Source organism: Stegostoma tigrinum, chromosome 23 (genome assembly GCF_030684315.1).
Source record: "Stegostoma tigrinum isolate sSteTig4 chromosome 23, sSteTig4.hap1, whole genome shotgun sequence".
NCBI lineage: Eukaryota > Metazoa > Chordata > Chondrichthyes > Orectolobiformes > Stegostomatidae > Stegostoma > Stegostoma tigrinum.
The window spans coordinates 10,717,856-10,744,021 of NC_081376.1; the positions used below are offsets into that span (position 1 = coordinate 10,717,856).

Sequence of the window (26,166 nt, forward strand, 5' to 3'; positions counted from 1 at the left end):
GAGGTTTTCAGGTAATACTGTGCCTGACGTTAGTGGGAAGCTTCAGGTCAAAGGAGCGGTGGGCGATGAACCTTAAGCTCCATTCAGCAGCGGCCGCACAGACACACACAGGGTGGGTGTTTATGAACAGCTTTTTGGGGACTGTTGTCTCTGCAGGATTTTATTTTAAAGGACCCAACCTCTTGAACAGGCGAGAAGTGGGGTGTCCCCTTGTTCCTATATTTAAAGTACTACTGGCTAGGAAGTGGCACTGAGCGTTTTATTCCTGAGGCGGTGACTAGTTCTCTCTCACTACCCTCAGTGCGTATGATCTGGCTCGTGTTCTTCTTTCTATCACACGCACGAAAAATGCATTTTGAAAGCGCAGAGAGAAAACCAGCAGGGGAAAATAGTTTTTAAAAAAGTATATTGCCGCTGACAGAGACAGTTTCAGTCAGATACAGCAGTTACAGGAGGGAGGAACTTGAACGCAATGTCGTTAGTAAATTCAAGTAAATATCCCGTCGGTTTTCTACTTGTGTGAATTGTCCCTTACAACGCTGGTCTTTTCGTATGTAAATCTGCTCGCATTCACGGCTAATAAATGCAAGCAGCATTCTCAACACTGCAGGCAGCGATGTTCGTCCTGAGTTTCGTCTGGTATTCGTGCATGGCAGGGTTAGGGTGTTGAGAGTGGGCGCCCTGGGTTTGAGGAAACGGAGATAACAAGGTGTGGAGCTGGATGAACACAGCAGGCCAAGCAGCATTAGAGGAGCAGGAAAGCTGACGTTTCGGGTCTAGACCCTTCATCAGAAATTTGCAACAGCATTGCAGAGACTGCAAATGTCAGTGAAACCGGGCACAGTGTACGAACCGAAATCCCTGACATTGCAAAGCAGAGTAAAAGCCGTCGGTTGTGGAGGTTCGGTTTGGGCGAGGGGTGTTTGAGATAAGGGTGCACTCCAGCTATGGTGAAATGAATTGTAAACCTTTCTGAAGATACTGGGCCTCACTGCCTCCCCCACCGCACGTCCGATATTCACACTTGTTCGTGTTAATTACAATAGTGCAGATTCACCTTTGTAGGAACATCGATGAAAAAAATAACCCCAGCGTCAACCCGCATTGCCTGGAGGCACCTCTATACTATATACAGCAACATGCCTGGTCGGCAATTTCGAGCTTCACAGCATCAGAGACATAAACGCCTTGAAAGTGAATGCTTGCTTAATGTATTTTAGGATCAGGCCCAGCTTCACTTCTGCCCATTTTGCTGAGCTGACACCGTCCCATTTTCGGACTCTCTCGCTCGAGCACTTTTTCAAGTAGTCGCTGGCGCTCCTGAGCTGTGTTCAAAGTTGCAGCCCTGCCTCTGTGTTTGTGGCCCGATCTGTTCGAACAGATTGTCAGCCGTTTACAGCTCCTTCTGTGGCGTTAGGTTAATAAACACACATACACACACAAAAAGGATCGGGTTTTAGCTAGCGGCCCTCGCTTCACTGCGTTTTGCTCTGACCCAGTTGTATGTATTTGCCTTCTGCAGTGTTGCCTGAGTGTTGGGTTTTCACTTCAAACCCCACAGGCCAAGCCTAAAGCTTTTGCATTTGCAGGTTCCCTGATTAACAACTTTCCCCAAAGTGCTTCTCATTCGAAAGGTGGCCGTATGAAAAAAGCTGCTGAACGCCTCGCGTTGGAGTCTCCTGTTTAACGGGGTTGGTTTTTTTTGGAGGGGCGCGGAATTTCGGCTGTTTAGTTTGAGCCAACCTGAGGTTCGCTGATGTGTGTGAGAGATACAGTAGGAGTTGAGATTTCAAACTCTGTGTTGTTCATAGCCAGAGCTGAAACCTTTCTGAACCTTCACTGCTTAAATTTACTCAAAATGTTAAAACAGGTTAGTTATTCAGTAAAGCTTACTGAAAGATAGCGACTACTAGTTAGTGTTTTAACATTAAGTGTACATTTGGAATATTAGTTGCCTTATAGAAATGCAAGGGAGACCGATGTATACTGTGTTTTTAAAAGAAACATACAGTTTGATTTTCAAGCTTTGATGGTTACTACGAACAGCTTTTGTTATCCATATGCTCCATCGCATTACCTTAATGGATTTTTAAATATTAAATTTTGGGCAGCGGTTTTAAGTTACAATTAAAGACTTCGGCAGATTTGCCTTGTGAAGGTGGTTGGGCGTTGAAATTAGAAAAAAAAAGAGAACTCGCTCGTATTTCTTGTCAACAGCACCAGCTGAGGGAGGACAGACTTGTAGCGCTAACTCCCAGCTCACAAACAGTGATTGATTCGCTCCAAATATACGTGGGGGTGATCCGTGAAATAACTGAATCAGTGGACTAAGACTTATTAACGGGACCTGCTGTGTACAACGAAACAGAAGGGGTCCAACCCCACTTAGGAGATTGCGGGAAATGTGAGAGTTTCATGTGAATCACTTTGGTGGGTCCTTTGATTGTGTTTCTAGGGCGTTGAGAACATTGAAACTTAAATTCGGCTGCAGCCGGTTTCGAAGAAAGTGTCGTCATTTTTTGCTTTGAAAGGGACATTTTAACGTTCAGGAGAGGCTAACTCAGGGGACGGAGTAGGTCGCCCCTGGAAATCTTGATGTTATATCGCTCACATTCTCCTACCCCTCTCCCTCGCTAGTGGCCTTGAACACCCTAGTATTTATAACACAGTCTTCAGTCAAACATTCACAGTGGCCTTTCATCTGAACCAACACAGCCTTGACGAGGAAGGGGAGTTGGTATCAAAGCCCGTTGCTTAGGACTATTTTGGCTTTCGTGTTCAGCGTTCGGCTCTAGTCCTGTTTAAAAACAAACATTAACCCGTGTCCCTTTGACCAGTTCCATTTCTCCTCCTGAACACCGGGAGACTATAATCTGATCATCCCGTGTTTAAACCCTCCGTCTGGGACATTATAGAGAGCCTGTTGTATGTTTGGCTGGAGTAGGACAGCAGGGGAGTGTATCCGGGCTGTGGTGCCGGCGTTTTGGGGTGAAATGTTCGACCAAAGCTGCGACTCTATGCGTGAATACAAGCAGTAGTTTACGATCTGTCAGAGGGACTGATTGAAGAGAGGCCGGGGCGGCTGCTGCTCACACACTCTCTGCTTTCTCCCAGACCAGGGCACCCTTTAATACGGTCGCAATTTGTAATTGTAACTGCTCGGGACACGTTAACGAGAGCGGGGTGTTGGGGGGTGGGTTTGTAAACGGGGCGACCTCCCACCACCCCCAACACACACACGCACACACACACAAACAGAGCCATACACACACATAAGGAACTCTCCTCTCGCTTGCTTCAACGGAGCGGCGTGCGACTGGCTTGTCTGTGCTTTATCCGGACACCGACAGTGTGTCGCGACTTCGATCACCGTCTTCAACTCAGCACGGACTGTTCCTTTGCCTGAAAGGGAAAAAAAATACACATTGGGAGGATGGAGTGGGGTGGGGTGGGGGGTTGGTAGTGGTGTTTGAGGTCAGAGAAATGAGTTAGAATGACTGCAGATGATAGTTCGAACTATGGTTTAACGCTAGGTTTAACCCTGTGCGAGTCATCAAACTGGAAAAGATATGCTTAATTAGAAAAGGTAGAGATTGATTGATAGAGACGGAGAGAGAGATGGACATACAGAGGTAGAAACAGAGATAGACAGTAGATAGATAGATGTCTCATTGCCTTCTGAGCTCTAAACTTCAAAGTTTCTGCCGTATTGAACAAATATTTTGGCGAGTTGCGGGCGGTTTGACTCTCGGATACCGTGTCGATCCCCCGAATATCCCAATCAGCAACTTCATGAGGCCGAAAGGCTCTGCCGGGGTCTTCGGTGATGGTTTGGGGTGAAGCCGGGCAGTCGCCTCAGAGTAAACACAGTCCTTGGAGTGGGGTTTCCTGTGTGTGTGTGTGTGTGTGTGTGTGTGTGTGTGTGTGTGTGTGTGTGTGTGTGTAACCCGGGCAGAGAGTCTCTCGGCCTCCCAACTTTGGGGGGGGACAAGTACGAATGACCCACAAGGAGGGAGTTGGGAGACTTTGTGAGGAGAGCTATGACCCGATTCTGAGCAGCGTGTCGTGGGTAGGAGTGGAATCCTCAACACGCACAAGAAAACACAAAACGGCTGTTTCAGGTTGTAAAGCGACCTGGAAACCCAGACACTAAGCAGGCGGCTCCGCTCTCTCTCAGAACTGAACGCCAGCCTCTCTTGCCCTCCAGTATCCGACTCCCAACAATCTGAACGTGCGTGCTTTCTGTTGCAGTATCAATACACCGACATTAAGTTGTTTTAATTTAAAAGAATCCACGTTTACATTTATTCTCCTTCCTTCGCCTGGAGATTCAGTCTAGACTTTTACTCAGACGGTCAGTAAGTAGATGTAATAATGGCTTTGAGAAACAGCCCCCACCCGGTTAATGAGTCCCCCATTCACTAGAATAAATTCTAACAAAGAGAGACTGGCACAGGAATACTGGCATGTGTTGGATGACCCATCCTCAAATTTACGCTAAACTGAACCCTTTGGCAGATTATAATTGAACGCCAATTGCTTGCCTCAAAATAATCTGTAAAATACTTCCTTTTGTTTACTCCAAGTCTGTATTTTGCGGGGGAGAGTGTAACGTGTTGGTTCAACCTAAATAATCCAGACTAAGGTATTCTGCACCCCCTTTCCCAAAAGGCCCGTTTTATTTTTGCCTGCTTGTGACGGGTGTGTGTGTGCATGTGACACTTGCACAGAAAAGTTTCTTTTCGCCCTGGAGGTTTTGTTTTAAACGTATAAAATAGGTACACCGTCAGTAACCCATCCAGAATAAAACCCCGAGAATTTGTCAATTTCTCCCCCCCTGTGTGTTTCCCTTAAGTGCCTCACTGCCCGTGAACCGTGCTCATTTCTAGTTGGGGGTGGCAGACTCTGCAGGTGACAGCTCTTTCAGAGAGGAGTCTAAGGGAGACTTTGGTGTCAACTACAGTTGCAGAACCCCCAAAAAATTGTTAAGATCTAAATTAGACTTTCTTTTTAGATTCCTTCGGAAAGGTTGAGCAACGCAAGTGAAGCAAGATAAAAGAAAGATTTGCCTTCCTCGGCTGGTTTCCCAAGTTTGGGAGAGCGATAAAGCCGGATGATTGTAGTCCTGGGAGGCCTCGGGGCGTGTGGGGGGGGGGGGGGGGGAGGCGGTGGTGGGAGGACGGCACTGACTTGGTTTTAAGATCCATGGGGCACGGGAAGAAAGGGAAAATAAAACACCCAGAACAAATCCCAGCATTTAGCTCACTCAGAGCTGCACCTAAAACGTTTATATTCCTTTTAAACAAAAATCTGATTGTCTTTTTGGCCAGACCGACCGCTCTTGGGCATTTGCAAACTACATCAAAGATAACTTCCCTTAAACTCTTGTGGCTGCGGGGCAACCAGTAAATCGCCCTCCTTTTCAGAGAGCCGGCATGCAGCTGACGGGGCGGAAGGCCTGCGTTATTTAATCCCAGCAGCAATCCCTTAGGCCTGTGACATTTCAGGGTCTTCCCCTGGGGGAGGTGGGTGAGCTGGAAAACTCATCAGAGTGAACAGCATATTTACTCATAACAACCCTGCTTCCCCCCGCCCCAAAAACAAGGATAAACCTTGTCCCTATGAGAGTGAGGTACCAGCAATAACAGCAACACGGTGCAGAGTGAGTGCGGAAGTAGTTCTAGATTTACGTTCCCTCTTTAGCTCAGAAACGTGAAGGAAATTGCCCTTGTTTTGGGAGATTTAATTTCCAGTCAGTCCTCCGACCAGCTTATTGTCCACACTGTGTGAATAATTAACCAGGAAAGATAAGAATTGACAGAGAACTTTGTTCACCTCTTCCCTTATATTTTCTTGTATTTTGGGAATACTATCACATCTGGATGGTCCCCGGCGAACACTGGGGTTTTGTAACAGAAACCACATCAGAACAAATCTCCGCCTGTGTCTACGAAAATGGAGTATGTTCCAAGAAGTGTTTTGTCCTAAAGATTCCAAGAATCTCTTTCTTTCGCATAGATTCGGGAGTCCATGTCATACCCTAGCTCCAGAAGCGTTCACCCCTTGCTCCCTGCACTGGACTTCCATCTGCAAGGACGGCCAGGTGACTAGCACTATAGAGAAAGGAAGCGGGTAGATTTACAGGCATTGACAAGCTCCTTGTGTTGGACCTCATCCACCCTCCAAAACAAAACCCAAAACTCTGCCAAACCCCACCCCAAACTTCTCACCGTCTTAAAAAGGTTTCTGTGAAAGGACCGTGCCTTTGGGTCCAATGTTGTCTTTTTCTTTAAAATTCCTGAATGTGATGTGGATGTCACTGGCTGGACCAGCATGTATTGTCTGTCTCTAGCACTTATTTTTAATTTCAATAGCATGCTTTATGCACAACATATATCTCTCTACATATACATAATCACCAACCTCATTCGGATCAGTACAGTAGCATTATAAGGAAACAAACAAACATTGGGGTTTGACTCTATCCAAACAAACCAAAGGCATCTCTTGTACAAAATTGTATTTAGGTACATATGAGGCACTGGGAGGGCCCGATAACTGAAGGGACTCATTTAACTTCAGCAGGAAGGCCTCAGACGGTGGTCTTTCCCCACTGTACCTTAGTTGCAGCTGCCCCAAGCTATAGTGCGTCCCTCAGCACGTAGTCCCGCATGTTCCCTAGTTATCCTGGTGAAAGTGGCGATGAGCTGCCTTCCTGAACTTTGGCCGCCCTTCGGTTACAGTTAGAGAGGGGAGTGCAGTGATTTTGAAGCAAATCGATCGCAAGCCGGTCCGAGCCGTACTAAAAGACGCTACAGTCAAGGCTGATGGTTGCCCTGTTGATTTTCGTGTTGGTTCAAAGTTTAGCAACAATGACAGTGCCAGGATTTGCCCCTGTGAGGGGCTTTGGGCATGCTGTGGCTCCGGACTGAGCTGGATGTGGATTAGCAGCGGGAGTTTGGTGACCCTTTGCACGCTCTGACAAAGTGCCAGTGGGAGAGAAATTGTATGTCAGGTCTTGTTAAATATTCATCTCCTTTAACAGCGGTGTTTCTATGGAGACCCATTACTGTGTACAGTACGAGAAGACCATGTAACATTATCATTCGTAATGGGAGAGGGGTAGCGGAGGTGGCGGGGGGGGGGGGGGGAGGAGGGGCGGGAAACTGGGACAGTAAGAAAGAATGTGGAGAGATCACTAATAGCAGAGACAGGTGAGGTACATTTGGTCCCCAACTCTAAACCAAAGAGATTAACGTTGGATACAATGACCCAGCCTCTAGATTATATTAAAGAAAAATACATCTAGACATTGCAGTGGGGGAGCGCGCTTTCAATAGGGTTTTACACAGGTGCATTGAGTCACATTCTACACTATTTGCAACCTCATTGAATGGAATAGAGACATTTTTGTGTGTTCCGATCTGTATGGGCTGCTTCAAAAAAATAAGCCCAATCTCACTCCTGTCTCCTCTTTCTCGCTGTTGGTCAGTTGCTGCCAACCCCATTATTATGGCCAGGCTTCACTCGTGCTGGCTTGGCCTTTTTTTCTGGGGTGATGCTGGTTAAACTCAGCCGCCAATCGGCTCGCAGCCCGTCCTACTGTCCACCCAATGTTTTTTCATCACGTCGAAGTTTTCATTCAACTTTCCGCTTGGGCCCCAGACAGGAATTTCTTCCAATGTGTGGAAGGTCTAAAATAAACACCACAACTGAAGGGAAGGAGTGTGTGTGCGGGTATGTGTTTATGTGTGGGAGTCTGTGTGTGTCTGCATGTGTGTGTATGGGAGTCTGCATGTGTGTGTATGGGAGTTTGCATGTGTGTGTGGGAGTCTGTGTGTGTCTACATGTGTGTTTGTGGGAGTCTGTGTGTGTGGGAGTCTGTGTGGATCTGCGAATGTGTGTGGGGCGAGCATATGTGTGGGTGATGGGAGTTTGGTTTCTGTATGTTTTGAACATATGGACACAAATTTAGCACTCACCGTGTGTTTCACCAGATCTGAATAGCCCTCTCCCAGTCTTAGGGAGATGGTGGTGTGTGTTGGAGTCAAAAGGGGACAGGTTTTGGCAGTAGTAAGGGTGTGTGTGTGTGTGTGTGTGTGTGTGTGTGTGTGTGTGTGTGTGTGTGTGTGTGTGTGTGTGTGTGTGTAGGTGAGCAGTGGCAGCCTTGATTGTAGACAGTGAGGTATGCTAACTGATCTGTTTGTACGCATTCTCGTAGTTTGGGCTGCCTTTTACATTAGCTACCCGCAATATCAGTTAAAGCAATACACGTCGGTCTCTGAAATGTCCAACTCTGATCGCCTTCCCAGGCTTGCAAACGACTTTGTACAGACATTTTCTTTGAAAGCAAGGTTCCTACTTTGGTTTTGCCAAAATAAAGCCCTTCCGTTTGAAATTTGACTTTTCATCCTGGGACCATATTTTAACACCCGTTTCAAGTCTGACATTGACGCTGTATTCAGCCATTTAAAACTCCACGGAATTATTGAAGTTCGTGCTGTAAGCAGAGCAGTTGTTTAAAGGGCTTCACTTTCATTTGATCTCCCTTTCATCTACTGTCTTGTGGCTGTGGGGATGGGGTGTGGAAGGCGCCTGAGCCCTTCTCGCATTTGTCAATGCTGTAAAATGCAAATGTTATAATTTTTTAAAAATTGCATTAGAAAATGCCATCTCTGGCGCAAACTGCAAACCTTCCGCAGCTTCGCCAGTGACCTATTACTTTTTTAAAAAAAAATGTTGTTTCGCCGATTGCAAATGAAGGTGTCTTGGTGCTGTGAGGAACGGCTGGTTTACCAGTTGGCTGTGTGGGAAACATACTTGTGGGTTTAGCAGCCTGGAGGAACACACCGTTTCTGAGCGCACGGAATCGTTTGCTCGCTATTGCCCTTTATAAAGACAGGGCAGGTGTATCTGGGTGTTTAGGTGGTAGGGGGAAGGACGTGCGTTTAAGTAATACAGCTTGCAGCTGTAAAGTGCTTCTTGTGGTTAGCGCACTGCAGAGGAAGGAGAAGCGACGGAACAGACGCGGCCTGTTTGTCCCAGTTATGGTCCTGCCGTCATTGACAAAGTGGATCTCCCATACAGCCGGGCCCAACAAGCCTACAATGTGACCACATTTCTCTCCACTCCTGGTAAAACTGACCTCATCCTGATACATCGACATCCTGTTTTTTGTTCTGTTTTTGCTGGGAGAGAGGGGTGTTCGGGGTAACATTTTAATGATTAGTTTCCCCCCCCCCCCCCACTCCATTCATCACCTTTGGGATAAGTCAACATTTCTGAGCGAATAAGGAAGCACATTATAACTCAGTAAAGTCCGAGAACCTAGGGATTCATAGAACACAAGATCCACTGTTTACTTCGTAGTTCCTGTTCTAACCCCACTGCTGAACCTGTCCTTGTGAAGAATTTAAAAATTGCCTCTTTTCCTTAAAGGCCAGAACGAATATTTTTGCTGAGCCCATGCTAACAGCGCAGTATTGAAAGGAACCGGATGATATGGTAACACTGATGGGAGATGGAAGCTTTTCTCTCTGGGACTATATATGAGATGAAGTCTAGATGTGTATTTAAGAGCATTTTGGCAACTGTAGAATTTTATAATTTTATGTACATGCAATAATCATGTCAAGAGGGAATAAAACAAGTCTTTCCAATCTGTACAGGGTGTACACTTCCACAGCAGGTCCTCTTGGAGCTTTTATCTTATCAGTTCAAATGATTGAGTCAGGCTGACTGCAGGCGGCTCTCCCTTCGGTCCAGACTCACTTTTAGAGAGACACAAGGCAGATTCCAGCCTGACAGCCCCCGTCACTTCATTACAGTCCACAGCCCCCTGCGCTCAAATCCCTCGTTGCAATTTCTTTAAGCCTCTCTGTTCCACTATCCCTCCCCCCACTCCTTGCCTCCAACACAGCACCACTATCGTCCCCACCCCCTCTTCAAATCCTTTGACCGGAGTTACAGAGAGAGGAGAAACTATGAATAATGTATAAATCTGTTTGAAATGCGTGCCAATCCATAACTTGGAAAGGCAAAAACGCTGAGGGTTCTTCTTTTCTGGGCTTTTATTAGCTCAGAGTCAGCAGATTGCCTTATCTCTTTGGTGCATTGCTTTGGAGAGGGGAGAGTGACCCATCTGTCTGCATACTTTGAAAATGGTAGGTCATTTAAGTAGATGAGGGTTTTTTTTAATCAGAGGAATGGAACGGGGAGGGGCATTTGTAGATCCAATGCCTCTAAGTCCACATTTTAACTGTCAACACACATTAAATAGGAATCAATGCACTATCTGTTCACCTCAGCCTAGTGCAGTATCACTGTGTATTTTTAACCCATTTCAGATCAAATGCAATGAAAACCATGGTAATACCCTATCTCTCAACCTGACGTTACATTTAGAAATAAGTCACAGGGTCGATCGATAGAAGACACATTGGATGTTCTTTTTCCTTTAATGTACCATTTACGTCAGATCGACCTAAAAACCACAGCTTGTCTTCATGTTTCCATGTCCAGGGTTTTTCATGTTATGGAGATACTGCTGATGTCAAACTAAATGTTAATAACTTGGAATATTCCTTAATTTCACTTGAGTATACTTGGCAAAAAGATCATATTTCATTGGTTCATTTATGCAGGCAAAGTCTAGGCAAAAAAAAATCAGCTGTATAATTAGTTTCAGTTCAATTCTAGTGGGAGCTGTAAGTCTCTGAATGTAAGACTGGAGTTACATTGCCACTGCAATCCTATTCAGGTGCACATAAATCGAAGTCTGGTCTTCACCTGGCTCCAATATAATGTTAGTACATACTACGAAGAAGCTTAGAAATTGCCCGACAGGTCTATGTGTACTCCTAACACGACAATCCAGATTGAGCTGAAGTTAAAATGCATCTGATATGAACTCAAAAGTAGTACAGTAAAGGCTCACCATTTGTGAGGTAATGTTCTTGATAAAACTCACAGGCAGTGAATTCACAAGCAATGGATATATTTTGTAATATGAGTCAGTTGGACAGATTCCAAACAACCAAAAATTGACGTGTACAATTTATATTAGAAGATAAAACAACTAAAGTAATGTTTATGATACGTACATATGAAGATGTCCTACTGGTTAAATTGTTTAATAGCATAAATATATTAAAATGGCCACAGTCACTTTTATTCTAAAGCTCTCCAGCTGAATGTGATGATTGTAACAACAATGCGAACCAACATGTAAACACTTCAGTAGGCCAAAAGGCAGATGACACACACACAGTATGCACTTTCTCTTTCTGGAAGCACAGTACAGTATGTTATGGGCAGCATTATGTTATTAGTTGTTTTATTTTCATTTAGGATTTTTTTTCACTTTTTGACATTTTCCCTATGTTTGCTTCTACCTTTTTCTGAAAACTGTAGATCAGAAAACTTTGAGCCCATAATGGGCAAAATGGTGTGCATGATGTTTTGCGCAGACAAGTAAATTCACAAATGACAAATAATGGGGCTTGCTGTATAAGTGAATTCCTACAGGAGTTCTGGTACCACTTGGGTTTAGGTGCTGGGTCAGGATAGGCTAGGACCAGATCTCCTGGCCATTGCTGCCTTTTCAAGTCAGTGCACATCTTAAACTGCTTGACATTGAGATAAGTGACAGCTGAAGTGCCTTCTACATGAAACTTGTATGAAATGCAAAGTGTAAGAGATTGATTAGCATTGTTTGAGATTCAAGTTTTGTGTTTAAACCAACATTACTGTTGGATCACTGAATTAGCACAGATTATAACTTACTTAAAAAAAACTTTAAAAAAAATTCTCAAACAAGACCAACATTAATGACTCCACCCAACTTACCTTTGAGAAGGTGAAGATGAGCTGGTTTCTTGCACTATTGCATCCATGTGGTGATTGTGCTGTTAGGAGGAGAGTTCAGGGATTTTAACCCCATGTTAATAAGTAGCGGTAAATGGCTAAATCAGAATGACGTATGACTTAGAGGTTGTCTTTGCCTGTCTAGGTGGTGGTTTTGGTGATGTTGCAGAAGCTTAGTCAAAATTTAGAAGTATTAAAATTGAAGATAGGTTATATTTTATGATCACAATATACTTTAATGTGAAATCTAGGCACCAGCACTAAGAGTTGTGAAACACTTCAGTCTCAACCTAAATATGGTTCGGGCTTGGGAGTAAAGAATGGAGCAACGGCCATCAAGGAAAAAGACCCTACAAAAGCTTTTAGTCTTTGGGCAACCTTTTTTGGAAGGTAGTAATTTGAAAGTGAAGACTGACGTGTTTTATTAGCAGTTAGTGGGGTGTGTCTGTCAGCAGCAAAGTGTCTGTGACATCTCTCTAACACCCTATGACTCTAACATCCCATGACATAAAAGCAATCAGAAATTTCCAGAAAAAAAACCTCTTCAGTCTCAGGTGACAATGAAATTCATTGCTATGAATTTCTTTCTAACTTTGTCTGTCATGATATTTTGCAAGTAGATAAGTTAGATCTATTATCTTGATACAAAGCAGAAAATGGTTACAAATCCCTAAAATTGAGATAAAGTGTGGCAACATTACTGGGATTGTAGAGGCTGCTGTTTGTGAAATCTAACTGCTTCAGATCAGCATTTCATGAAAAATTCTATCATATTAGAAATTACATACAAATCATTAGAGGTAAACAGATTGACCTAAAAGTTTCCAAATCATTTTGGGATACGAACTAGTTAAATCTGGCTGTCTTTGTTGATGTTAATTGCTGGAAAGCCATTATTGAAAATCCAGGGTTTCCATAGTGCAATATTTTTGCTTAAATTTAATTGTGACTAACCACTCACCCTGATAAGATTTGTACTTGCTAACCTTTGGTAGCTGAAGTAAACTATTCCTACCTTCACCATGAAATACAAAAAGATTCCTTGAAATTGGCCTGATTATGTCTCTGAGCAATGAGATTTTCTGTGCTGCAAGCTGTGTGCAAATGTTTCAAAAGGAGAATAGTGATAAAAGCCCCATCCCTTCCTTCTAGGTGCGAATGCCTGTTTAGTACTGATTCTGTGGAACAGAAGGTATAAACTTCTTCAGTGCTGAATTCCCTAGGGATAATAAGAGATTCAGTACCGGGGTAGTTCATCTTTCAACTTACTGTTGCTTTTGTATATAATATTTCCACGCAATGCCACAATAAAAGACTTTCTTCTTACATCTGAATCATCCAGGCAGTGAAACTGTTTTCCCCAATTGTTTAAACCTCAAAATTTCACTTATTTTTTGGTTAGCCCTGTGCAGTTTGATAGTTGTGGGGTGTGATAATCTCGTTTCCTCACAGGATTAATATTCAACATGTGTACAATCCGGAATGAGGACTCACATATGCAAAATGACACTTTGATGGTCCCAGAAGTAGCTTAAAAAGTGGAATTATTGCTTCAGCGGAGGCTGTGCACATTATAGGATCTGCTGTCCCTGAGCAGTATCAGTGCGTCCTAGATATTCTTTCAATCAAGCAAAAGGCCACGATATACTACTTTGTACCTACGTTTGTAGGCACTACCCTCCAATTTGTTTGCATTTTACTGAACTGAAAAAGTCTCCAAATCGAAAACCAAGACTTTTGGCCGCAAGAATTTTTATTTCTTTGTGGGTGAAGACTGCCTGGACATGTTTTGACAGGAGGGTGTTTGAGAGAACTGGTAAAGTATTAATTGCTTTGGTCCATGGTGGGGCCCAGATTGCATATTAACATCTTTTCAGAATGATCTGCTTGTGTGCTAGACTGGGATTTCTGTCCCTTATTAGCCCAGCCATGGACTCAGTTCCTTTTCAGTGTTTGCCTGATGTTATAGCTTTAAAAGGCAATCTCTTTCTTGGCAAAGGTTTAATTGCCTCATCTTGAGTTTTCTGTAACCCCTGGGAGATTACACAATACACAGCAGCACTAGATACAAAATGTTTTTAATGGCTGTGCTAACTCCACTGAATGGTTCCTAACATTTCACAGAGCCTGAATCTGTTTCTCATCACTGAGTGTACACAAGATTGTGCAAGTCAGCCTTAATGCTAAACATTATACTGGAGAATAGAAATGTGTGTTTCTGTTTGTTTGCATGTTTATGCCAAGTCTCTATGTGTATGTCTGTTTGTGTGTGTCAATGTGACTGAGTGTCTGTATCTTTTTGAAACTGTGTGTGACTGTGTGAGTAGGTATTGCTGAGAGGGAGAGAGAGAGAAAGAGAGAGAGTGTGTGTTTGTGTGTGTGTGTGTGTGTGTGTGTGTGTGTGTGTGTGTGTGTGTGTGTGTGTGTGTGTGTGTGTGTGTGTGTGTGTGTGTGTGAGTAAATTTGCATCCATTTACTTAGAAAGAGCACCAAATGATAGGCTAGATTCAAGAAAAGGAAATCTATTTCCTAATGTTTGGTTGGATTTTAGACATATGAAGACTGGTGTCTTGTTTCATCTATAATAACATATTTTGATATTTTCCAGTGCGCTTTAAAGCACAAAAAATCCATTCAATGGAAGCATGCAATGCTCAAATTCTGCTTTGTCAGGTCTATTATTTAAAGTCTGTGATATTTCATGAGTTTGATCACTTTGAAATGGAATGAGTATGGAATTTAAGTGGTTACCGTGTGCATTCAAAAGTCCTATGTTCCCCACCAGCAGTTCCTCAGACAATAAATATCTGAGGTTTTGAACAGAATGTGGGTCTTTATAGTTTGTGAACTACAATGGATATTTACCAAGATGGAGGTTTTTGGAAGGGCTCAGGCCAACCTGGAATGCGCCACATAAAATATTGGCAACTGTGGAGGAGTATTATTATAGAAATGGATACTCATCTAATGAGTTTGTCCTTGAGGTGGTCTGGACACTATACTATGTTGCCTATGAACTTTATCCAATGGCACAGTCAGATGGAGGCCAGGGCGCTACATGGCAACAACACAGCAGACAGTGATGTTTATTTCTATTACACACACACTCGCACATACAGATACACAGACATACACAGGCACACACACCACACACACACAGACAAACACTCACACACACACTCTCACACACATGCACATACAGATGTACACTCATACACATACTCTCTCTTACACACACACACACACACACACACACACACATTCTCAGATACAGACACACACACACACACATACACACACACATTCTCAGATACAGACACACACACACACACACACACACACAGTCACTCACTCACTCCAAATTCTGAGGCTTGTTGGCACTTGTACTTACATCAAAGTATTCACTACAGCAAAAATTCTAGATTTAATCAGTAATGGATTGGTATTCGATTACAAAAATAATTGGTTGCCACGGCCCTAATAAAGATTTATAGGGTACCCCAAAAGAATAAAGTTGGTGGCCTAACAGAAGGTAACAATGATTTATTGCACAGTTCAGCTGAGGCCAATAAATCTGTATCTGTTATTCTAATGAAAGCTGTGACCTTTATCCCCTTGGTGAAAAATTCTTTAACTTTTTAAACATGGCATCAATTACCAAATTATGTTTCAGCTGGAATTCTGAGAATGCAAAATGGTGACTGCTTTAGGAACTGGGGCAATATTAGACTTTACAAGATGGCTGCCTTTTCATTCTCTCTCCCCTTGTCCTCTCTCACTATTTCTAATGACCATTTATTCGGAAAAAAAAGGTTACAAATGAAATGTCCTGTGCTCCAATGGAGTTTACTAATTTGACTGTTAATACAACAGCCTCACTACAATCTTTAAAAATTTAAATGTTTTTGCAATTTCTTTCAAGGTCACCAATGACCTCAAGCATATTTAATAATAATGGCAGATCATCTATTCCATGAATGACTAATGCTAGTCATAGCTTTTTCCTACTTTTAGTGTGTTTGGACAACCAATGAACTTATGTAAAACTCCTTGAATCAGAAAGAATGTGATCTTTGATGTTAAGAATGGCATTAGCTGATCTACTACCGAAATCCTCATCCATATTTCCTCCTTAACTTGACTATTCCAGTATACCCTCAACCTCTCATACTCTCTCCTGTTTTACTTCAACTCAGGTCATAAACCTGCTCTCCATGTCTTAAGTATACCAAGTCTTGTTCACCCATCGACACTGGCTCCATTTGTCTTCCAATCACCAGGTCAGATGGCCTTTACCTTTGACATTGTGCATTGACAGGGGGTGGCTGACCATAGACGGTGGCAAAGCTGAGGACAGTTCCAGCCCTTATCTTCACCCACTTCAGGGTCTGGCAAGAGGGTTCCTTAAGTCCCAGTATCTGAGACCCAGCCCTCAAGGGAGCTAGCTGTTCTTGGAATGATGAGTCCAATAGAATTGCTGTGCTAAGGTCGGTGAGTGGGATGGGGGTTTCTTGCACGAAGCAGCACTGAGGCCTTTGATTTCTGTTCCTGCTCCTCAAACCCCAAGTCAATAACTCCACCAGGTTCAATCAGGGAATCTGTTATGTAGTCCAATAAGAAATTGGTAAAGATTCTGAACTGCATCTTTACTGAACCATTCTCTTCGAAATATAGTGTTGGGCCTTACTTGGTATTATTCACTATGGTTTCTATGCCGCTGATTTGTCCATTCTGGTCAAACAAGCCACTGCCTTTAAATGGAAAGAAGGATCAGCATTGAGTTCACAAACTGCTGAATTTAGTCACCTGTGACCGGTGGATTAATCTGCCACAAGTGCTGGTCTTCAGCCGAAAGGGTGAGCTACAGTATTCTGGACAGCTTCACTCCAGCAGGATCACACTGGAGAAGGCTAACTGCTCAGAATGGATACTTCTTCATATCAGGCTGTCAGTTTTAAACAGTTCCTTCTCAGTAGTACAGGGCATTGAAATGCAGCAACAGCGCACAATTTCAATGAATGTGTAGAGAATAAAGAGGAACTGCATCCAGAAAAGTGCAGCTGTGCACAGCTCTTCATTACCTACCAGTTCTCCAGATAAACTGAAGTTACAATTCCTCTACATTGGGGAAACCAAGTGGAGACTTGGTGACCACTTTGCAGAACACCTCTGCTCGGTTCGCAACAAACAACTGCACCTCCCAGTCGCGAAACATTTCAACTCCCCCTCCCATTCCTCAGATGACATGTCCATCATGGGCCTCCTGCAGTGCCAAAATGATGCCACCCGAAGGTTGCAGGAACAGCAACTCATATTCCGCTTGGGAACCCTGCAGCCCAATGTTATCAATGTGGACTTCACAAGCTTCTAAATCTCCCCTTTCCCCACTGCATCCCAAAACCAGCCCAGTTCTTACCCTCCCCCCACTGCATCACAAAACTGGCCCAGCTCGTCCCCTCCCCCAACTGCATCCCAAAACCAGCCCAGCCTGTCTCTGCTTCCCTAACCTGTTCTTCCTCTCACCCATCCCTTCTTCCCACCTCAAGCCGCACCTCCATTTCCAACCTACCACCTCATCCCGCCTCCTTGACCTGTCCGTCTTCCCTGGACTGACCTACCCCCCTCCCTATCTCCTCACCTATACTCTCCTCTCTACCTATTTATTCCAGTTCCCTCTCCCCATCCCCCTCTCTGAAGAAGGTTCTAGGCCGGAAATGTCAGCTTTTGTGCTCCTGAGATGCCGCTTGTTCATCCAGCTCCACACTTTGTTATCTTGGATTCTCTAGCATCTGCAGTTCCCATTATCACTGAAGTTACAATTGTTACCTGCAGTTTACACTTCATCAATAGCTCATTCAACTGTTTCCAATCTCATTACCTTGATACGTAACGACATCACCTTTAGTGTCGTAAGAAGTCCCAATGTGCCACATGCACCATTATGAGACAAAAAGTGACACAAACCTACAAAAGAAGGAAGGGTTAGAGATATAGGGTGCAAATTCCAAACACTGATACTGAGGAGGCTAACAAACTGAGTGAAGCTTACAGAGCATTTGGACATCTGCTGATATGTCAAGATACATCAAGATCTGGGCAATTCAAAAGATAAATTTTGCAAATTAAATATCAAATAGTTCAACTGTTTTGTAACTGGGTTTAAAATGTATAATTCCCTTCCTAAGTTGTACCTATCCCCCATGCTCTGCAGCATTTAAAGACAGCAGCCCACCACCACCTTCCCAAGCGAAATTAGGGTAATGGGTAATAAATGCTGGCCCCACCATATCCAAAGAAGAAATAATAAGTATTCTTTTTTCATTTTAATGTCAGTTTCTCTTTGATGTTTGCCTTAAAGTGTTTGCTTATATTTCCACAGGACGTGTGCCCACTTGAGTGGGCATTCTTGTATATTATCCCCCCCTTGCCAACGATCCCAATCCCAAATGTGCTGAGGCTAATTGTAACACACCTTCCACAATCTGGCTGAGACCAGCTGGCTCAGCACAGACTGGGCCTTAAATTGTGTTTACCTGCTATACAGCATAAACTTGCTGAGCCTTCACAAAGCTGTAATATCAATGCTTATAACCATCCCTGGAATTAATTATTCCAGGTCCTAAATCCCTCTTCCTCTGTCGTCTTTTTGAGTACAAGGCCAAATACTTTCAATTAATGCTTGCTGCAGATGAGTGAGACAACTAAAACCAACTCACCTTCAGAAATGTTTGCAGCTATATCATATTTAAAGGCACCAATATTTTAATGTTATTTTCAGTATGTATCCTGGGTGAAGCTTTCTACAAAATTTTCCATGTAAAGTATATAGCAGAAATTTCCCTGAAACATGGCTACGAGAGAGAGAGAGAAGTGTGATGATTGTACATTGTCTGATTTGAATTTTAAAGTTTGCACATATCAGCAACAACGTGCATTTACATTGTGCCTTTAACATCTTAAAATATTCCAAGAGACTTCAAAGGAAGGTGAGCAAACTAAGTTCGACCCTAAGGAGAAACTAGGATCGGCGATCGAAAGACAGGTTTAAGGAGTGTCTGAAGAGAGGAGAGAGTGAGGTAGAGTGATTTAGATCAAGAATTACAGAGCTTTAAGTCAGGCATGGAAGTTAGGCAATGAAAATCAGGATGGTCACTAACCTCTCACAGCCTCTGTTAATGCTACAGTATGGACATAGGAACACTTGAACATAGGAACATACAAATTAGGGAGAGAACTAGGGTCCAGGTGTTCAAGCCTGCTGTGCACAGTGAATCTGCTTGCATTCCAAATGCCACCTTCCCATCCATCCCCAGTAACCTGCAATTGCCTTGCTGAACAAGAATCTATCTACTTCCGCTTTAAGAAAATTCAATGAGACTAGCTTCCAAAGTTGCACAACCCTCTGAGAGGAAACAAGTTCCCTCATCTGAGTCCTAAAAGGATGGCCTCCTATTTTAAGACCATTTCCCTGGTTCTGGACTTACTCACAAGAGTGAGTATCCGCCCTACCAAGGATCTTATAGCCTTCAATCATGTCACACCTTGCTGTTCCGAACATCGGTGGAAACAAGGTCAGCCTGATCAATTGTTTGTCATAAACCAACCTGCTCATTCCAGGTATCAATTTAGTAAACTCCTCTGAATTGCCTCCAACATATCTGCTTCAATGCTTAAATAAAAAGACCGAAGCTGTACAGTATTTAATGTGGTTTCACCAATGCCACACACGACAGTGCTGTCCTTACTTTAATGTTCAATACTTCTCATTACAAAGGCTGGTATCCCATTAGCTTTCCTGATTAATTACTTTTCTCATTTACTAACTTTTGTTATGTATACACAAAACAAAATCTAGATCTCCCTGCATCTCAGAATTAGACAGTCTTCTTCATTTAAGCAATACAGTATCCTTTTATTCTTCCTGATAAAGTGAACACTTTTCCCACATGATAATCCATTTGTCAGATTTTACCCACTCACTTAACCTATCTATATAATTCTGCATCCTCGCTGTGTCACCTTGACAGTACTTATTCCTACCTAAAATTTGTGTCATCTGTAAAATTAGCCACCATGTCTCTGTTCCCTCATTTAAATCATTGTTATTTGTATAACCACACAGGGACTGGTATCCTGTCACCAAGTCACCCTTTATTTACATGTGCACAGTGCATGGGCTCTGACCAACCAACTCAGAGCCAGTCCCCAGAATGAGGTGCTTTGCAGACAGTCCTGTTTGTATCTGTCAGCCAGGGCTCCCTGATTGGCCCAGGTTAACATCCCCAATCAAGGATCCAATGTGATCCATCTGACCCTCGTTCCAATCACTACAGTGATAAATTGTAAAAGAAACTTAAAGGGACATCACAGAGTCCTGTGGGACTCCACATGTTCCCAGTCTAAAGTGATGTGAAGTATATGAGATAGTGGTATATTGTATGTCACTGCACACCTTGTAGGGTTACACTGCTAAAGCTTGATTACATAAAGGGAAAGAAAGAACATGCAGACTACCTTTCACATCCTCAAGACATCTGAAAGAGCTTTACAGCCAATGAATTGCTTTTGAATTGAAGACAGTGTTGTTATGTAAGCAAATATCTCAGCCAATTTGTGTAAATGAGCTAAAAGATCAGTCAATCTGCTTTAGTGTTGTTATATTGATGAGGACACATGGAGACCACAGTGCATTTCTTTGAGTGAGTTTTTTTTATCAAGTGAATAGGAAACCAGGAGCACAATTTAATGTTTCATTAAACGTCTCAGGATAATGTACATCTGATAATCAATGTCGTCAGTACTACCCTGTGTAGATTAGCTATTGTAGACATCGTAACAAAATACCTTTGAAATGAATTTTCCAATTTGCAGAATGAGCAACATGTCCAAGTTTTCTGTCCTTGTAATAGTACAGTGGCCAGATCCTATTCCATTTTGCTCCCCAATCTGATGTGTTCGGCAACATACCATTGTGTTGACATCATGTCCTGCACAGAACAAATGTTTCCATTGCCACATGGACAATATAGCTGATCTCATAATTGAAGAAATGTGCTTTTGGGACTATCCCAGATCCTGGCATCAAAACCAATAGAAGCAAGTTGTAAGGAACCAAATGCCATCTGTAAACTTGAAGATTCACAATGATATGGTCAAGTGGAAACAGATTACAGCGTTCCTCGTCCTGCTATATTGTTTTCCATTTCAACTGTATTTTCCTTCATGAAACAAAGTGAATAGGAGTTAAATGGAAATTTGGATTCAATAAAATGATCACTGACATGGCTTCCTCATTTAGCATGGTATGAAGAACAGGTAAACTCATTGGCAATATCAAAGAGAATTATGCGTCAGGATGACACACCTCTGAATAAATATTCCCTCAACACTATTGCAACTGATTGTTATTGCAGTTATGAACCCATGTGAGAGGGACTGCAGACATTAAGAAAACAGCCGTATGAAAATTAAACAACTTACCACAGAAACGTAGAAACTAAGAGCTGGATCAGGCCATTTGGCCCTTCAAACATCCTCTGCCATTCATGATGATCACGGCTGATCATCCAACTCCATAACCTGTTCCTGCATTTCCCCATATCCTATATGGCATTCGTGAAGGCAGTGATTTTCTGTTCCCTCACACAAGAGTGTTTGGAGTGTCAATGAACCTGAGAGATGTCCTTTCCAGCCTGAGTTAATGCGTGGTAATCAGGAGTGGGAGCCCTGATCCATCAAACCGTCCATGAAACTACCCTGGCCCACACCATCCAGAAACACTTTTCTACTTTAAGCAATCCCTGAGCTTGCGCACTTGGAATTCTGTTTCTTTAATTTCCAACAAAGAACAACAGCAGCAAATACATGGGGACACCACCACTTGCAAGTTATTTCCAAGCTATTGACAATCCTCTCAAGGAAATATATTGCCATTCCTTCACTGTCACCAGGTCAAAATCTTGGAACTCCCTTCCTAACAGTGTTGTTGATACATCTTCCCAGGAACTAGTCTTCAACTACTCATTAGATCATGCGACCAGAAGACATGGGAGCAGAAGTTTGCCTGTCCAGTTTGCTTCACATTCAATGAGATCATGGCTGATCTAATAATCCTTAACTGCACTTTCCTGCCTTCCCCTTTAGCCCCTGATTTCCCTTATTGATTAAAAAGCCTGTCTCTCTCAGCTTAGAATTTGATCAACGACCCAGCCACTACAGCCATCTGCAGTGAAGAATTCCTTCGATTCACAACATCCAAGAGAGTAAATGCTTCATTATCTTGGTCCTAAATTTACACCTTTTTATTCTGAGATTACACCCTCTAGTCCTAGACTGTCCCGCAAGGGGAAACAACATTTTGTCATCTACATTGTCAAGTCGTCGAAGAATCTTATAAGAATCACCTCTCATTCTTCTATATTCCAATAAATATTGGCACAATCAACTCAACTTCTCCTCATAAGACAGTCCCTCCGTATCTGGTATCAGCCTAGTGAACCTTCTCTGAACTGTCTTCAATGTCAGTCAGATTAGGGGACCCAGAACTATTCACAGTGCTCCATCTGTGGTCAGACTAGTGCCTCCTGCAGTCTTTAGTTTTATACCCCATCCCTTTTAAAATAGAGGCCAATATTCTACTTGCCTCCTCCGATAAACGCAGTATCTAGATGCTAGCTTTTTGAGATTCATGGATGAGGACTCCCACATTACTTTGTTTAGCTTTCTGCAGGATTGGAGATGGTGGGCGGGGGGCTACAATCTAATTTCTTGCAATATTCTAAGCACTGGGGAAGAATCTGAGTGAGGAGGCGTATTCACACAGTAGATACGGTAGAGGCATTCAAACTTGGAAGGATTGCTGCCTAATGACACAGGCTCAGCACACAACATCTACCAAATGCTTTTGTTTTTGTATGTGGATGTTATTGTCTGAGATCCAAATCTAATCTAAAAGCCCCAGCTTTTAACATGATCAAGTAGATTGTTTAAGAATATCTATTTGTGGTTTGCTGGCTTGATTCCCCTAAAGATGGAACCAACTGATGACTGGCTGTAGAAGTACCCTGGGGATTTGGTGCAGTCTTGGAGTATGTCACCAAAGACAATCATTGGAGAATCCCTTGCATCAAATGTACTCTAGGCATCTCAGACTGGGTGCACCAGAGCAAATTAACCATGGAGGAGATTTCTTGAAAGAAGTGCTGTGGAGGAAGGTGCGGGGGTGTAATTTTGACTCAATGGCAGTGTGAGTCTGAAATCCCATGAAGAGGTTACCTGCAATGGCACAAGAACACAACTATTAATTCTTCAAAATGCTGAGGCCAGAGGAATGGATTGATATTGGGAAGCAAGCCTGCCAGGTAGAATTGTGCTGATACTTTTAAAGAGAAACTGGATAATTGGATGAGGGAGAAAGCAGTTGGTGATGTTGATAGGGTTACAGGAAATAAGATGGAAGAAGGAGTGTAATCACTAGCATGGATTATTTGGGCCAAATGGCCTCCTTATGTGTTTTAAATGCTGTCAAATGATTCCCAAGGCATGGGCCTCAGTGGTTGATGGCATGACCACCAATGGCGCTGGCAAGTGAGAAGATGTTGTACCAAGTCAACTGAATTGAGAGTTTAGGAGTAGAGGAAGTTACAACAGGTGATATAGAGTGTAGGGTTACAGAGGTGAAGAGATGTGCTACTGCATATGTATGTAAATACACTGGAGGCAAATTTTAAATATGATGCATTGAAGGATGGGGAGCCAATGTGCGGCAGTGCGAAAAGGAGGTATGGGCAAATAGACTTGGTGTGATGTAGAATACATGTAGTATGTTGCATGAGTTGCAATAGAGCATTGGAAATAAATGTACGAGTTTAGACATAGAGATTTGAGTTAACTTTTCAGAGATGAGTGGGAAAATTGGTCTGTTGGGGGGCTGTTTGAAAATGAGAGCTGGAAGCTTAGTTCAAGGATTCTGGAAAAATCCATGAATCAGCTCCTGAGAATTACTGTAGCTTTTCCAACTCCACCGTCATGGTGCAGACTCCCACAGTTATCTGGTAGCTAAAGTGAGGTGGACGTAGCAGTGAAACACTACAAGCTGATTCAGAGGCACCAGTCTATGGAATCTGACACAAGTCACCGTAAGAGATGTTTTAATGCAGGGAAGACTACCAAAAAAAGAACTGTAATATCTTGTCAGGTAGCATCATTCTACAGACAGGCTTGAGATTCCAAGTAAGTAAGGTAACTACATGATGTGAAGAATTGTGAGCTGACAAGGACTGGTACTAAAGCAGTAGGCTTGCTTGACAAAGCTTCAGCTTTGTGACCCGCTGCAATCCCCTCCTCCCACCTCCTCCAAAATTAAATTTCATAGATGAATGTTGTGCTCAAGTATTAATCAAAATTCTAAATTTTAATTATAATTTTATTCTACATCAAAAAGGAAAATATTATCATACTGATTATAAATTCTCATTGTTCTGCAGAACATAAAACTGGAAGAAATGCATATTATAATGTGTTATGTGGCTCATGTGATGTAATCCTATTTTATCTTGCAACAGTTACTAGATGATTTATGTGCAATTTACACAATCAGTAATCATTACAATAGTGTGGGCTTGATTGGGTTGCATTCTTTGAAATTATTTATTGGTTAGCAGTTTTAGAAAAGACCTATGGATGTACAAATTTGTGAAACGGTCACATAAACAGAATGAGGAATATATTATGAAATGTTGGGAAATACTGCAATGTAAATTAATTCTACATGTAAATGTCAGTATATGTAGATGTATACGAGTGGATCTTTATCTTTCATTCCCACTGCTGAGGCCTGTTGTTTGCTTATGCAGTTTCATGAATAGTTCATTAAGTTTCTTTTGCCACCGCCCACCTGCATGAAATTTTCCCACTCTAGGTGACCACATCGTTTGCGTAGTGGTTGCACCAGCCCAGCTGTGGTGGCACTCACACAATCTTCTAAGAAGAGTTAATTAAGAAAATATAGAGTAGATGCAAGGACGTGCTATGAATATAAAACAGCATCATCCCCTGTCACATCAGTAAAATCTCAGCCTGCGTTAAGTGATTGCCTCTCCATCAATGGTGTGTAAATACCGGGCTATAGTTTAGTTGTGGCTGACTATTCCTTTTCTGGCTGCCTGTTATATTTGGCCATATTTAGCATCATCTTTTATTTTTTTACTGCGGTTCTGCTCTTCAGATGCCTGTTATGGTAACAGAGTTCAGTTTAACATCAAAAGGTACGTGTGTAAAATCCTTGAGTGACAAGGAGAGTGGGGCCATTCTTAGCAAAGGAACAAAGTGATATGGTTTTTCATTATATATCATTCTCCAAACTGAAAATTGACTGAATCTCCTTGGCACCGCAAGACATATTATATTAAATGTGTATGCCTGCCTGGGGTTCCAAAACTGCAATAAGAAATAAATTGGTCCAGCTAAATATTGGTTAATGTCTTAAGATTATGATTCATCAAATCCCAGGACAGTACTTCTGGCTATATACATGTGACACACCACACAAATATACATGTTAAATATAGGACTGGACTGCCCACACCCTTCGAACAGTAAGAGTAGGTGCATAGCATTTACCTGAAGTGACTAGTATTATTTGTACATGTAATTACATGGTATCTGGAGCAGTTATTTGATCTGCATGTGAAAAATGTATGAGCTGTTTCCCTGGAACATTCCAGAACACAGCAGCTGGAAAGAATGAGCTTGCAGATTTCTGCAGACTTTATACTGCTTCACTGAAGAGCACTACGAATTGCAATGTTCTTCAAACAGTCCATAACTTAATTTCATCTCTTTAGATGCATGTAAAGTACAGGTTGGAGTTTGCTAATTGGACAACAAATGGCAGATATGTTGTTTATTAAAGTCAAAAGGTTAAATGCAGATGCACAGTAAAGGCTAAGGATGTCTCTGTAATTAACAACCTATCATGGTACAATTATAAGTGTTTATTAAAGGTGTCACTGTAACTTGCTAATCATGATATTGCAGAACAGCTTTTTAAATGTTCATCTTCTCTCACCTTAACCACCAAAAAAAACATGCGTGAAAGGAAAAGAAAGCTTATTTATGGTGTCTGAATCCATTTCCTGTTGACTGTGGAACAGACTAGCATTAACATGTTCAGCTTGAAAAACAGATGGGCCTGGGCTTTAGCCCTAGGGCCGCTTGAGACTTGAATGTGCCTTGAGTCTGGTCAATATTCCTCCAAGCCACTAGGTGGCAGGCCCTTTAGACAACAGTGGTACCTCCCAG

General features: G+C 42.6%; 1 protein-coding gene across 12 annotated transcripts in view; it reads left to right on the forward strand.

Annotated features, from left to right (window-relative positions):
- The window catches only part of tnrc18 (trinucleotide repeat containing 18), a 182,453-nt gene that overhangs the window by 10,494 nt on the left and 145,793 nt on the right, over positions 1 to 26,166 (forward strand). The window lies entirely within an intron of this gene.